Source organism: Mesocricetus auratus, unplaced genomic scaffold, assembly GCF_017639785.1.
Source record: "Mesocricetus auratus isolate SY011 unplaced genomic scaffold, BCM_Maur_2.0 Super-Scaffold_4256, whole genome shotgun sequence".
Classification (NCBI taxonomy): Eukaryota; Metazoa; Chordata; class Mammalia; order Rodentia; family Cricetidae; genus Mesocricetus; species Mesocricetus auratus.
In genome coordinates this window covers 126306934-126318990 of record NW_024429182.1, presented here as the reverse complement: position 1 = coordinate 126318990, position 12057 = coordinate 126306934, and the positions used below count along the sequence as shown (strand labels likewise).

Sequence of the window (12057 nt, the reverse complement as noted above, 5' to 3'; positions counted from 1 at the left end):
GAATGCATTTTACAGCTAGAGCTTTGCCTGTGCAGACACTAATCTTGTATTTAACACACTGGGTGATACTGGCTATAGCCAACATTCCAGGGTAAACGGTAGAAATATCTATATTTCTTTCATTACATAGCTGGGGATCACAAGAGAAAGAACATAGCTATTTGAATTCTTTACAACCTCATAGGCACAAGAGTTTAAATTTACTTGGCATTCTCATTCCACAAAATGTTCTTTCAATAGTGATGGTGTCTTACAGAAATCAGAGTTTCTTATTATGTTGTTAAACTTGAAAATTGGAAAACTGGACATTTAAAAATAAAAGGCATCGGGCCTGGGGAAATGTCTTAATGGTGAATCCTTATCGGGAAGGTGTGGCAATGCCTGTGATCTCAGCCCTAAAGAAATCGAGAGAGGAGATTACCTGGGACAGGTTGGTTAGCTAGACTAGCCAGAATCAGCAAGCTCCAGGTTCCTTAAATAAAGTGGGAAGTAAGCAACTTAGTAATTCAACTTCAACTCTGAGCCTCTACACACATGTACATACACGTCTACTGATGCACCCCTACACACAGGTGCACCCACACACATGTACACCACGTATGCATACACATGTAAAAAAATAAAAGTGAATCAATCAACTAATATAAAAATTCAGTTGATTTTCAAGATACTTAGTGCTTAGATTTAGCATTACAATCAAACCATAAGAAGTCTTGTCTGAATCCTCACAAGAATTGCATTCTAGACTGAAGGAACTATGAAACGCGCACAAGGTAACCTGAAGAGTACTGGATAGCAGTAAAGCCTACGAGGGGAAAAAAGCAAGACACTGAGTGAAAACTCCCTGACCGAGCTTTTCCGGTGTTTGCCAGACTGTCCTGGTTTGAGACAGAAAACACTGCTTCTCAACAAATCCCCAGCCACAGATGAACTGGTACCTATTTGAACAATTGCCATCCAAACACATCTTTAACTGGATAGTTAAATATCCAAAATGCTGCAGAACTTGAAGCCTTTGGAGTGTTGTCATTGCACCCCTGGCAGAAGCATCTATTTTGACCACACAGAACGGGGTAGAGTCAAAATCCATGTGCGTTGAAAGTATTATGTAAAATTGTCTTCAGTCTGTGTAGATAAAGTACGTCTGAAACATAAATGAAATTTGCATTTACAAATGGGTCTCACCCAAAGCACCTCCAGTGTGTATTTGCCAATACTATAAAACAGCAACAAATCATAAATCTGAAACATTTCTGGTTCCAGGCTCTTGGTCACATGATGTTCAATCTTCAGTAGGGACAAGAATGACTAGTAGAGGGTTCCTTAGGGGTGTCAAAGAATGTGTCTCTAGGAAGGTCATATTTGAGTTGCAATAACAGCAATGCAATGACTCAGCCTGCACACATTCATAGAAATAGCAAGGCAAGGAGCATTCTCTTTCAGGATGCTCCCCAAAGGGATCCACGCTTTAAGAAAAGTACATAGATAAGATGTTTTCTGTCAGCCAGAAAATGTAATGATCTTATCTCTTTTCATGACTCCAAGTGGTAAGCATTATTATTTCCATCCTGCATGTCAGGTGTTGTGTCTATGTCGGTTCAAAGCCTACACTGCACAAAGGAGTGACCATAAACTACTTTGGGAAGGAAGAACTGCCCAGCCATAGCCAAACTGCTGAAAGACAAAGAGAAAGATTGTTGAAATCAGCAAGGTAAACAGATTCCTCAGTAGAATTAACAGCTGCCTTCCTACATGAGCATAGAAAAAAAGGCAACACTTCTCATTTCAGGCAGCAAGACAGAAAAATGGTAAGGATGGCAAAGATGATAAAGATAAAGATGAACAAAAAATTCCATGCCAGGCAAAAGCTATCCTGCAAAATTATAGTGGAAATAAAATCAATACAGGTGAAGAAGGAGGGAGAAGGAGGAAAGAAAAGGAAAATAAGCATCATGGCAAAAGATTTGCTCTAAATGAAGTATTAAAGTGAGTCCTTCATGTAGAGCCGAAGGACAATAGGCAGTAAATTACTAATGGGGAGATGAAGCTACACAGGCAAGTCTAGAAGACAGTATTGGTGAATCTTTATAAATCTTTTCTTTTCTTATTTGTAAATCAACTTTATAAGCGGAATTTTTCAACTGGCATATGTATACAAATATATAGATTATGACTATAATCGCACAAAGAAGATGAAGGAGATGAAGCCAGACTGTAGCAATGCTGTTATGTATGATCACAAACAAGTTGGTGTTAGTGTAAACTACATTGTTATAAGTAGTTGATTATAACACTCAGGATTACTCTTAGGAAAATAATGAAAACCTACTCTGAGATTATTAAAATGTCATACTGTAAAGTGTCTCTTACAAAAGAAGGAGAAAGTAGGAAAGAAACAGAAAACAACATAAAATATATAGAAGACATATAGTAAATATGACAGATGGAAGCATGAACTTATAAATAGTAAATGCACGTGTGTTAATCACTCCAATCAAAAGGCAGCGATTATTAGATGTATAAAAAACGTTTGAAAGAGAAAGGTGTGGGGCTGAGGATATAGCTCAGGGGTAGAACACTTGCCTAGCAAGTCCCAGGTCCTGTGTTTAGTCCCTGACTCTAGGAAAAAAGATTCTTCACCTTTGTCTTTCCCATTACAGACAGACTTTACCTTCATAGAAACATAGTAACCAAAAACCAGTGAGAGTGACTCTATTAATTCAAAGGTTAGAGCCTTTAAGACAAAGAAACTTTATAATAATAAAAAGGCCAACCAGGAAGTCATAGTAATTTTAAATATGTATGTATCCAGACTAGAAAGAAAGAAAGGAAGGAAGGAAGGAAGTTGTCTCAATTTAAATGAAGATGACACTACCTCATTCATAGACATTTTGTTCATAGAAAATCTCAAGGAATTAATATAAATTTTCTTAGAGTTAATAGGTGAGTTACCAAGGTTGCAGAATACAAGATTAATATACAAAGATTACTTTTATTTTGATATATTAGCAATAAGTCAGTAGGAAATGCAATTAAGAAAACAATTCAATTTACTGACATCAAAGATATTAAAACACTTTAATCTAAGTTCAACAGAACATGCAACCTTCAGACACTGCACACTACTGAACTCACACAAATTAAAGTTCTAGATAACTTAAAAGACATACTGTGTTCATGAGCTGGAAGACTCAATATTCATATGCAGAGTCAATGCAAATCCTTGCAAAATTCTTGCTGACTTTTAGGCTGAGGCTAAAAATGTAATGGCAATCAAAGGGACTTGGTGTAGGCAAAACAAAGCAATCCTGAAGACAAGCAGAATCTGAAGCTAACTATGCGTTAAAAACAACCAAGAAAGAATGCTTTCAGCACAAAGGTAAATACTTGGATCAATGGAATTGAACTGAGCATCCAGAAATAAACCCTTTTTCTAAACCAGTCGACTGTTTTTGGACAAGAGTGCCAAGACAAGTTGATGAATGAAAATATAGTATTCTCAAAATGTGATACTCGGGCAACTGATTGTCTATTTGCAAAAGAATAAAATTAGACCACCTGCACCATGTTATGTTAAAAAAATAACCTCAAGATGGATCATAGAATTAAATGGAGGAGCTAAAAAAATTAGTCAATAGTTTTCTAAATATGACACCAAAAGCAAAAGCATGAAGAGAAAAATAATGTAAATCTGGCTTCATCAAAGTTAATAAGAAAGTTTTATGCTTCAAAACATAAGCAAAACTTTTTTAAGAAAGTGAAAACAAAAGTCATAGGACAGAATGGTATTTTCAAGTCATATATCTGATGAGGAACTTGCAGGCAGAGAACAAAATGTTTCTCAAAATTGAACAATGAAAAGACAAATATTCAATGAGAAATGGGCTTTGAGGGGCTAAGGGGATGGCTAAGTCAGCAAAACGTTTAACACTCAAGAGTGAAGACTGGGGTTTGATCCCCAGAACTCACATAAAAAGTCAGGCATGATGGCAGGTTCTCAGTGTTTGGGGTACTCAGACAGGTAGATCTCTGCAGCTCAATGGGCAACCAACCTAGCCTAGTTGACAAGCTCTGGATGCTTGAGAGACCCTGACTCAAAAACCAAAACCAAAACAACAACAACAACAACAAAACAAAAACAAAGCAAAGGTGGATGGTGCCTGGGTAACAATACTTGAAGTCAGCATATGACCATGGGAACTTCTATACATGTGTACCCCCCACACACACACATATAGTAGGAGAGGCCTTCTATACTAAGATTGGAGCAGACTCCTTTCTCTGAAGAAAATGTACAAATTACCAATAAGTACATAGAAGATGTTCAGTATCAGTAGTATTTAGGAAAGTAATAAAAACCACAATGGCATTCCACTGTACTCATTCACTAAGATGGTGAACATAGAAAAAGATAGACAATAACAAGACTTGATGAGGAGAGAAATTGACATCCCCATACCTTGTAGATGGGATTTAGAAATACTGTAGATACTTTTGGAGAAAGTGTGTCAGTTTTTCAAAATATGTAGTTTCACACGTAAGCATGTAACCAGGAGAACTGAAAACCTATGTCTACAATAACAGCTTCAGGAGTCTTGTCAGCCATATTGTTCAAGATGCCACAAGTGGAAATCACTAAAGTACTGATCAGCTGTGATCACATAACCAAAGCATGATATATCCATGCACTGAATCATACTGGGTCTTAAAAAGAAATGAGGTACTTTTATGATGTATGGATGAACCCTGAAGAATTATCCAGTTAGTGAGGGAAGCCAGGCACTTAAGAAGACATAGTATACATCTCTATTTGCATGAAATGTAGAGAACAGGCAAATGCATAGAGACAGAAAGTAGATTAGTGGTCCCTGTGTATCCGAGGTGAATCAGTGACTGCTAGTTGACATAGGTTCTGGGATTATAGGCACAGCATCAGCTTCTGAGTGCTTAATTTCTCTAAGATGTAATAACTGGCTGGGTCCAAATTTGCCCACTAATACCCATTTCCTCCTGTCATTTTTAGATGGTTAGAAGACCTTGTCACTGGGGTATATTTCCCAGGTGCCCTTGCAGGTAGGTGTAGCCATTTGTCTTCACTGTATAAAAACATAGAAGGAAATTGCTGGCTCTTTACCTCCTCCTCCTGTTTTAGGTAGGCTGAAGCACACACATGGGGTACTGAGCTGTCTAAGAATAGGCTGTCAAGAGCAACAGACAGTCTATAGGCTGTCCTGCAGTGCCTTCCTAACCTCTCTGAAACCAAGGAAAAACAAAACTCTCCGTCATGCACCAGTCAATGGCACTTTAAAGTAGTCTAACCATTCTAATTTATAATGTAACATCTTGGCATCATGGTCATTAAGACTATATGCAGTTTTTCTTGTCTGTGGACCTATGCTCAGATGGTTTCAGATGAACAGCTAAGGGCATTGGGGTAAATGAGCAAAGTCTTCTTCTGGGAGTTTGATAGTATAGTGGTGAAGCTGGTCACATGCAGGACACGCAAAAAGAACAAGATCAGAGACTGGCATGATGGGTGTCGATGCCGGTATTTGGGTTGAAGCACAGGAAAGGTGTCCATGCTAGAATCCTGCACTTGGAAATCGGGAAAGAGTTGGCAGCTGAAGTGCCGGGCTATTCCTTAGTCATAATTAGCTTCCCACACCAATTCTCCATGTGCACTTCAACTTCTATGTTTAAACAATCATTTATTTTGTAAAAATTAAACAATTTAAAATTAGCCTTAATACTAGTGTTCCTATGAGTAAGGAAAGCAGTGGAAATGATTTCAGTCATTTATTTTGTGTGCGATTGTGCAGGTGTATGTGTGTGTGTGTCCATGTGTGTGTGCCGATGCTTGCACAAGTGTGTGTACATGTCTGCCCGAGGTTTTGTTCTTCAGAAGCTGTCCACCCTGCTTTTGTGAGACAGAGTCTCTCCCTGTGGTCCAGGACTTACTGACTAGGCTGTGCGACTCACCAGTGAGACTCAGGGCTTCTCCCATCACTGACTCCCCAGGGCTGAGATTGTATTTGCTATACATGGCTTTTTACAGGGGTAATGAGGATTCAACTCACACCCTTGTGTCTGAAAAGCAAACATCTTATACACCTAGCAACCTCTCCCACCCCTGATTTTATTTCTCATATCTATTAGAAAACAGCACAACTCTTATCAGCACAAAAGGAAGTCATGGCACAGAGTCAAACATAAGAACATATGAACGAGTATGAGAAATTATATCATCTTCACCTGCTGCAAATAGTTTTTCTAGTTAGTAGATAGTCAGTTGAATACAATGGTCTTCCTCCAGTAATTTTTACTTAGATTATCTGAGTGCCATTTTGGCACAAGGACATACTTAATATTTCTTGTAGCCAATCAGTTATCTTCACAAGTTTTTTTTAAATTTTAGGATGATGTTTGAATTACAGAAAAATGCAAAATGCCACTGAAATTCCTGATACACTTTCTTCCAGCTTGCCTCAATGCTAACCTTTTGTGACATCATGATACTAAGAAAGTTAGTACAATTAAGAACACTACACTATTACTTAAACTCCAGTTTGGATTGGATTTCACCAGCACTCTCCTCTTCCTTCTCCTTTTTTGTCTTCTCCTTCTTCTTCTCCATTTCCTTCTCATGCTGTTTTAGGATTTAATCCACCATTGCCTGTCGTCTTTAACTTTTAATATGCTCCTTTTCCAGGGTTGGCGAACATGAAGAAGTCTGGCATGAGAGCCGAGTGGCCATCTGTGGCCAGGTGGGTGATTAATGAAACGCTGGGTCTGTCAAGGAGATGATTGTAGGGAAGTAACATTCAAGGACCCTGAAAATTATGAAGAACTGCAGCCTATGTAAGAAGACTATTTCTTCAATCACAGTCCAGGAAACATCACTGAGCATGGGCAGTATGGTTGAAACAAGGTCAGGCACCAAAGCGTGACAAGTCTCCATTCCACCATGGCTTGCTGGCAGTTCTCATCAGTGAATCCTAACATTGGTCCTGTAACACTAGCTATTGCCTTCCATTAGAACCCCCCAATAAGGGTCCCTTCACAGGCTTGAAAGAGTTAACGCACTGGGGATGCCTCCCTCCCACCCTCCCTCCCTCTCCAGGCCTGGGAGTCCTGCATCATCTCCCTCCAGCCTGGCATGCATTAGGCTCCTAGTATGTATTTTCTTTTCCCCTCTGTTTATATCTCTGTTTTCTGTAAAGTCTCCCAAACTGTAGCCATGTCTTCCAAGGTCTTTGACAGCGTTATAAATTTCATTAAGAAGATGGAGCCTTACGGGGCAATTAACTCCAAAAGTGGCACGAAGCAAGAGCCAGGAGATACTGGCGGGCGGTACTTAGCGCTGAGCTCTGAAATTGAGATAAGCCCTATCCACCCTGGGTTGTGTTTAATGTTCCCTGCCGCTTCCACACCACTGCTACAACCTCGCGGTCACCGTGTTAACACTCCCCAGTATCTATTACAATTAGTTTTTGATTAAGAGGCCTAACATGGCTTTTGAAGCTTTTTATGTTGTGTCAAATGGCCGGTGATGGAGTGAGCTGTGTAGACACCTCCCTGTAACAAAGCGTATTGTAAAAGGTTTCAAGTGAACTATTTTATCATCCTAATGGAAACCAGATGACTCGGACTCTCCCCTTAATTTCAACTATTTACTGAAGAGTCCTTGTTTTGAATTACTGAAAGATTTATTCTGAAATGGCGACCTCATGCATTAAGAATCGCTAATAACAGCCATTGGAAATTTGGGAAAGCTTTTAAAGATAGCCCAAGAGGCTTTCACAGAGGGTTTATCCTCATTTATTCTCTCCTAAGGTTTTTAAGAGAGCACATGCCTCTGCCCTTTTCTGGCATTTAATTATTATTCTAATTATTGTTTATGAGGATTTTCTTTGTCTAACACTGCTTTTCCTGCCAGGGTTTCAGTCGATAATCTTGGTCTTTTACCTAAGAGAAAGGTCATGGGTGTTTTGCAAAGAAAGAGAAACTTTGTTTAGTTATGTAAGATATAATCCCATGTGAACCGAAATTTCGTGCAAGCTTTTATAAAGGTTTAGATGTTACGCAGGAATAAAAATGATCAAGACAAATTACGTGGCTGGGGAGGTGGCTCAGTGAGTAGTTTGCTTGTTATGCGAGCCTGAAGACCTGAGTCTGGGCTCCTGGATCCCCAAGTATAAAAGGTCTAGCGCTATGGTGCGTGGCTATAATCAAAACACTGGGAAGAGAGAGACTAGATTCCTGGGGCTTGCTGGCGCATCTCCCTTTAGCTAAGTTGGTATGCACTAGATTGTGTGAGAGACCTCTCTCTCTCTCAATTAGCTATAAAGTAACTGAGGAAGACACATAGTTTGAACCTTTGGCCTCTAAACACATTGTATATACTCACACCAGCACATACACACAGATATTTATGAACCATAAGATGGTTTTGTAAATAGAATGAAAAGATTTGCAAGTGGGATGTAACTGACTTGTGAAGCTGATAAATAAGAGCCGATTAAATAAATCATTTCAATCGGTAAACAGCTATGCCCAATCAGGGGCTACAGTGCAGCATTTCAGCCTATCTGTGGAATGTGTAGTTACTAGCTCACTGTGCACCAACAATCAGGGGCTACAGTGCAGCGTTTCAGCCTATCTGTGGAATGTGTAGTTACTAGCTCACTGTGCACCAACCTCCGGGCACTTGCCATTTCTTTGTATAGGAACATTCAAAGTCCTCTCAGTTAGCTATTCTGAAATACACAATTGTTCTCCCAATACCACATCTCGAGTGTTCACTGGCCCCCTAAAGTCCCTGTGTTAAAGATTTGGTCCCAGGATGGTGTGGTGTGTTGGGAGGTGGGAATGAATGGGTGTTTTCTTGGGTCTTTGGGGGCCCGCCACTGAAGGATCTCTTTAGCTTTCTAGCCATGATCTTTGTTCTGTCACGCTCTTCATTATGGTCATCTGGCCTCCCCACTGGAGGCCTTAAAACAGTGGCTCTGCCTGCTCATTGGCTGGGACCTCCAAAAATGCCATCCAAAACATTCAAAAGAAGTCACCCCTCTTTAGAAGCCAATTGTCTTGGATATCTCATTCTAGGGATGGAAAGCCAACTAAAGTTGTTATCCCTTGGAGCTATAGAAGGCCAGAAGGCATTTCTCCTCTTCAGGTGACCACGTGTGTACCTTCCATTCCCTAATATTCCAAATGGGTGACATCGTGTGGTTTCTGTCCTTCAGTGTTTGCTTATTCTACTGCAATGACGCTCTCCAGATCCATCCTCACTGCCACAAATGACAGTGTCTTATGCTTTTTAGTGCCTGAACAGTGCTCTAACATATGTATATGCATATATACATATATATGAGATATGTGAGATATGTATCATATATATGTGATACACATATATCATATCATACTTTATCAATCCATCTGTTGAAGAACATTTCCATCAACTCCTTATCTTGGCTGTTTTGAATACTGTGCTATTTCTACAGTCTGCCATTTTCTCCTATGTGCTTTTTTTACTCTCTTTCTCTAGCTTTGACCATGTTGTCCTTGAAACCCAGTGTGGCCATACCTCTGGTCTAGAGAACGTGTTAAAATCAAAGCCTTGACTCTGTGATGTCATAGATGCTGAAGACACTTAGCTCCTGGAGTGTAGGTCTTGTCATGGGAAGGCAGTGTGGAATTGTAAGAGTGTTGGCTCTTCCCATGATGAACCTGTGTATCTTTTGCGTGATAACCAATTCAGTGAGGTCAGATTCCTTCTGTGGAAAAAGACAATGTAAGCTACTCCATAGGCTTACAGTAAATCCCCAGTGAAGTGAATAAATTAGTTTTTTAGAAAGTGGAGCAAATGAGAGTCTGCCAGCAGGCTCTCTTTTTCTTCCTTCCCTGTCCTAGCCTGTGTTTGTTTTGTTTGAGACGCGGTCTGAAGATGTAGTCCTGGTTTGCCTGGAACTCCCTTTGTAGTCCGGGCTAGCCTCAAACTCAAAAAGATCTGCCTGCTTCTGCCTTCTGAATGCTGGGACTAAAGATGTCCACTACTGTGATTGTCCGGTCAGTACAATTTGAGTGAATGAAGTCACTATGATGTTTGTCATGCCATTGTCACAGACGTGCAGTGAATGTTGGCTCTACTGTGTGTAATGGCAGAGGTTTGGAACCCTGAGACTGGAGGCAGAGTCCTACCTTTGTACCAAGCAAGTCAAAGACGGTAGGCAGAGAATGTGAATAGGATTGGACAGAGATGAGCAGAGAAGGAAATTACAGGGGTGGACTACTACTGTGGTGTGACCTTACCCTTTAGAGAATGGCTCTGTCCAGCTATGATAGCATGATCCTTCAGACACCCTCCTTCACCACCCCTGAGCCTAACAAGACAGGTGGTATGACAATGACATCATCGCTCCTGGGGAGGTGAGGAAGCTGAAGGCATGAATCATCAACATTTTACTACTGTGATTAACCAGACCCATTCAAAAGAAAACACAGGCATACTTGCAGTGAGTATGTGCGCAAGTTTCAATAAAAAAAGCAGTTTAGAGATTTTGTGCATTGTTACTTATTAGAGTTTCTTTTCTAAACAGTGTGTCTTGTGTTAGAATTTTTCCCCCGCTGTACCCAAGTATCTGAGAGAAACACTGGAAGGGAGGGAGAGCAGGTTTGCCTCACAGTTTGGGTGTGTATTCTGTCACTGTAGGGAAGGCAGGGCAGCGGGGATGGCTGCTGCTGTGGCAGCAGGAGCGTAGAGCAGAAAAAAAAAGAGCTCACACCACATCCATACTCAGGAAGCTGAGAGAAGCGAACGTTAGTGTTCCCTTCCCTTCTTTCCCTCTTTCCTCACTCCAGGGCCCCAGCCCATGGGACCAGTTTTTCCCTTCATTAAACTTCTCTGGAAACACCCTCACAGATGTGCCCAGTGGTGTGACTCTTAGATCACGGCCAGATTAAGCGTCATCCCATTCCTTTCTACTGCCATTCAACATCTAAGACTGTTTTCTAAGAGTGGTGCTCTAGAGAGAGTCTTGTCCCTCCCCATCAAAGTTCATGCTGAGGTGTGGTCCCATGGCAGCTGTGTTGGGCCATCAGACCCCGTGGGTGGAGGCTGAGTCACGGGGATGGAGCTCAGTGAATAGACTGGGACTTTCCTCATAGTGATGGAGTAATGGCTGCTGTGGGAGTTCAGCTCTGTTTCCTGCCCTCTTCCCATGTCCCTTTGTCCTTCTGTTTTCAACCATGCAGTGAAATAACTGGGTCCTTACCAGATGTGGCCTCCTGACCTTGGGTTTTTCAGGCTCCCAACAAATCTGTCCCCAAATATACCTATGCTCTTTATAAACTACCCAGACTCATGAGTCCTGCTATGGCAACAGAGAATGGACCATTGCATGTGGTCCAATGATGCAAACAGTATCCTTCATCTTAACAAAGGAAGCAAGCCACCTGGGTGATCTCAAAAAGAGAGTTCTCCAAGCCCATTGGACAAGTCTCAGATGAGGTTTTCTGGAAGATGAGGTGTGTGGAAACAGCTTAGCTTTATAGATGCCCATGCCACAAACAAGGGTGATGTAGACAAGATGCTGTGAGAGAAGATGAGACAACCCATCTCAATGGACCTGTGGCCCATGACGACAGCAATTCACAAAGTAAGCTGTGAGTGTAAAGTAGTGGGGGACCAGATTATGAAGTCGTTAGACTCTTGGTGGCCCTTCAATGGCAGGGTCAGAAGCACTGGGCGAATACTCTCCTTTGCTCAACTGTACGTAGTTCCATTTTACTTGTGCCTGAGAATCAAGCCTGTATCTTATTTCATCCCCCTTCCTTTCAAACACTCTCATTTGTGCCTTTGACCTGCTTGGTTTTATAGTCCACCTTAGCAGTGGCTGTTATTAGTATAACCAACCTTAAATAATTTGATTTTCAGGTTGGGTACACCACAGTATCTCCTGTGGGCTTGATAGTTAAGCTATACATTTATTTTAAAAAAGTGGGTTTCTTCCCATTTTTATGTGAAGGCAGTGCTGGTCGTTCATCTGTAAGCCACAC

At 40.9% G+C, this 12057-nt stretch overlaps 2 long non-coding RNA genes across 2 annotated transcripts in view; both read left to right on the top strand.

The window, feature by feature from the left end:
• The window catches only part of LOC110343487, an 82667-nt gene extending 80970 nt beyond the window's left edge, over positions 1–1697 (top strand). Inside the window, exon 5 of the long non-coding RNA XR_002385786.2 lies at positions 1580–1697. This is a non-coding gene — a long non-coding RNA (uncharacterized LOC110343487). The remainder of the gene's footprint in view (positions 1–1579) is intronic.
• Positions 1698–5027: 3330 nt separating this feature from the next.
• LOC121135420 overlaps positions 5028–12057 on the top strand; it is a 59257-nt gene continuing 52227 nt past the window's right edge. Inside the window, exons 1-2 of the long non-coding RNA XR_005872550.1 lie at positions 5028–5073; positions 6710–6764. This is a non-coding gene — a long non-coding RNA (uncharacterized LOC121135420). The remainder of the gene's footprint in view (positions 5074–6709; positions 6765–12057) is intronic.